At 36.9% G+C, this 4,133-nt stretch overlaps 1 pseudogene; it reads left to right on the top strand.

Moving 5' to 3' along the window:
* The first annotated feature begins 417 nt into the window (after positions 1-417).
* On the top strand, positions 418-3,929 carry LOC106108311 (annotated as a pseudogene).
* Positions 3,930-4,133: the final 204 nt, after the last annotated feature.

Raw genomic sequence — 4,133 nt, 5'->3', positions numbered from 1 at the left:
ACCAAATTGTATCCGCCCTATCGAAACTCCGGCTGGCCTCGGCGGCCGCCTCCTGCTGCCGCTGCTGAGCGTGATGCACTTGGCGCTCCCGATCCGGTCTGATGGCATCTAGGCCCGTCGTACAGTGTTCTACATTTCGACAGTAAAGCAAAAACGACCACAGGGCCCGGTTTATATCCTGCTTCTCTAACAAAGCTTTTTTAATGATCCGCTTAAGCGTTTTGACTGCGTTTTCAGCCAGCCCGTTAGACGAGGGGTGATAGAGAGGCGTAAAGATATGATCTATCCCGTTATGCCGATTGAAGTATTCAAACTCTTTTGAAGTGAATTGTGTACCGTTACCGTGACGATCTGCCTCGGGAAACCAAACCTGCTGAATAATTCGTTCAAACGATCTGTTATATCCTTTGATTGCATCCTATAGTACAGACATAAACCCTTTTCTTGCTTACCTAGCATATTCATACTCCATATATACCGCTTTCCGCTACCCGACGAATTTGTTGTCGAATTTAATCTTATATTCCTTTTTTTTAAAAAACCATTTCAACCCGAGGCTCATAACATTTTGGTGGCAGCGGTGGGATTTTATAAATCCCAGGTCCGTCTCCGAAAATAAACAATATCCAGTGAATATCCAGTGAATTTGTTGTGAATTAAATTCAAACAGTAACAATAAAAGTGAATTGTACGTGTAGTGACAACACCTATGAACGTGCCTTATCATCGCCAAAACCGAAGTCGACGAGATGATTGCCGTCGCTATCCTACTTTGCATTCCTCAGTAAGTGATGCACACTATTATATCATTGGTCATTGCGATTCCCAAACTTTGAACAGAACAAATTTACTCTATTGTGTTTGTTACTATATTTTATTGTGTCCAATTGCATTTTACTGTGTCAAATTATATCGTGTCCTATTGTGTTTAATTGTGTCTTATTGACTTTACTGTACCATCTGTGTTTTATTTTTTTTCACTGAAATTACCGAATACTTTGTCATAATGTCCGAGAGTAGAGTACCAAGTCTTAAACCCGAAGTAACAATAACTGACACGGAGGATGACGGTGAAACATATTGTCCTCCGCCTTCCGGACCGGCGACTAGATCGCAAATGAAAAAACGAATCAATAATACCAAAATAGAGCTTGATTTATCCATTCTACTAAAATTTATAAAACCCTATGATGGAGGTAGGGAAACTTTAAATTCATTTCTAGTCAATTGTAACAACGCAGACGAGCTCGCAACCGACGCCCAAAAGGACGTCTTATTTAAATTCATTCTCTGTCAACTCCAAGGGAAAGCCCAAATAGAAAAGAATTCACAAAATGGTCACAGCTTAAAGATTTCTTAAAAACCCAATTTTCCGAGCGCAAACACTATGCACACATATTGATGGAACTACAAAACTATAAACAAAAACCCAATGAGTCCGTAAATCAGTATGCCCTAAAAATAGAATATTGTCTCTCATAATTGCCTACTGAAATATCAATATCCCACGGGCATAAAGCTAGGGAAATGGTAGGGAGACAGGCGGCAATGGAGGAACTAGCCCTCCAACATTTCCAACTAGGCTTAAACCCACGTATCTCAAATATAGTAAGATGCAAATCGCCAAAAACTCTTAACGAGGCAACCAATGCAGCCATATCGGAAGAGAAGATACAAATGTTCCATCACCATCAATACAACGCTTCCAACACACAAAATGACAAGATAAACTCATCACGACCCAACATAACATCACCCAATCGATACCCAAACCAGCAGCCAAGATCCCTATTATTTCACATAATCCTAAACCTGTTTATCCTTCAAACCAAATTTGTAGGTATTGTATAACCCCAGGGCATACCCTGGAACAGTGTCGCAAGAGGGAATATAACAACAACCGATTCAAAGTAGACCAAACCCCACAAAGACCACAACAACGCGTACACTTCGTAGAAGACATGTACGAGATGTGATCGATTGATTACGAGTTCGAAATCGATAAAAAAATTCCTGTATTTTTAAGGAACTTTGTCAATTTATATGTTTTGCATTAGTAAGTCATAATAAAAGTTGTAATTAAGAAATTTGTCTTTTTTTTACTTCAAATTGTTTCCTAAGATTATAAATAAAAAAAGTGAAACCATAGACAACGACATTCATCCAGATCTCTTTGCTGTGTTGGTTGTCATGTCATGAAATGTCACACTTGACAAAAAGGCAGATATTTCAAAGTCGACAAGTCGTCATGTATAGTGTTCTGTAAAAAGCAGAGTCCATTACTTTTTCCCAAAGAATGAAATAAGCTTTTAGAAATAGTACAAACAGATGTGTGTGGTCCATTTGGAGTTTCAATTGGTGGTTCAAGATATTTCGATTACAGTCGCATGGTTTACACTTATTTTATCAGTTAAACAAGAGTATCAAGATGTTGCGAAGTGATAATGGAAGTAACCCTTATACTCCAGAACAAAATGGCTTGTGTTAGCGGTTTAATCCATTGTTGAAAAAGCAAGATGTTTGTTATTCGATGCTGAATTAGAGAATTTTTTGGCTGAAGCAGCCAATACAGCTGTGTGTCTGCAAAATACGACAGCTGTATCGAATTTGAAGGGCAAAACGCCTTTTTAATTATGGACAGGAAAGAAGCCTGATATGAGTAGTGTTGTAATTAATCATATTCCAAAAGAGAAACGATTATAATGGGACAATGTCATGATGTCATTATAATAGAAAAGCCGAAGCAGACAGTGCAGTTGACATTGTAGAAGCTACTCTATCACTAATTGATTCTACTGAAGTTTCGATGCAGTACTCCTCAGATGATTCGAGAAGTGAGAGTTACTATGAAGCTGATGAAACTTTTCTTCCAGGTGAAGCTTCTTCTGTAAGTAGTGTAGAAAGTGTTGTGAATGTGGACAGTACACCATGTTCTCAGAGACAAAGAAGACAGCCAGATATGGAGGCGTAAGCCTAAGCCTTCAGTAATGAAGTGCCTAAATATTGTAATGAGAAGAAAGGAGTAGATTATACAGACTTTTTCTCCTGTGGTTAGACAACCTTGAGATTATTGTTTTCACTATCAGTACCTGAATCCTAGAAGTAACTCATTAAGATGTCAAAACCGCTTTTCGTAACGGTAAGCTGCAAGAAACCGGATTGTTATAATTCCTCTGACAACTCTAACAAAGTTTCTTATGGCCTGAAGCAAGCGTCTAGGACCTGGAATCAAGTTTGCTTGAAATTGGCTATGTTAAATCAAATGTAACTATTGTATCAGTCTATGTTGATGACTTTTTAATTTTTTCTAATGTTGAATGAGATGAAGCAAGTTTTGTCCGGTAAATTTCAAATTAAAGACAACACAACACAATTTACGACAGGTAAAACTGTGTTTAGTAATGTTGTATTTAACTAAATAAACTTGAAGAATCAGTTACTTTAAGTTAAGAAAATCACATAGCTTTGTTACACAGATTTAAAATGAAAAAGTTAAAGCGGGCTCTACCACTCTAAAAAGTTTAAAAGCAAAGTATTGAATTATTTTCTCAGTGATACTATTTATGCGTGCCATCCACTGCGCAACGAAGTATTTGTGAAAGAGTTCATTGTATGGCAGCCCTTCCTGCTGCGCGATGTGCGGCAATAGGAAATATGCATGTATTTTTTTTTCTTTTTTTAAACGATTCTACTTGTTATAAAATAACCAGAAAAGAAAATTGACGTCTAAATATACAACCATTGAGCTAAAACTAATAAAATAAAATTACGACGATTTTCGAGCGACTGGAGTTGTCAAAAGACAATTGACGTCAATCGTCTTATTCCATTCATACCATAAGCTCAGATGTCGCTCAGATTTAAAAAACAACAAAGCTTCTCAAGGTCAAAAATTAAAAAATCGATTCATTTTTATTATTCCTGGTACAAATAAGTGGTAATCAATAATTCTATTCATTAATTTTTTATTTTAAAGTTCGTTTTGATATCGTGTTTACAGTAAAATACTTCAAGAGTGTATTTTTATATAAACTAACGTAAATGAACTGTGAATTGTCAACATAGCGACGCCATATTAGATAAGCCATTTGCATCGACCAATAATGTGCGTTAGAACTTAGCGAGGGAATTTG

This window comes from Papilio polytes, unplaced genomic scaffold (genome assembly GCF_000836215.1).
Source record: "Papilio polytes unplaced genomic scaffold, Ppol_1.0 DF821710.1, whole genome shotgun sequence".
Lineage (NCBI taxonomy): Eukaryota > Metazoa > Arthropoda > Insecta > Lepidoptera > Papilionidae > Papilio > Papilio polytes.
This window is presented reverse-complemented; position numbering and strand designations above follow the sequence as displayed.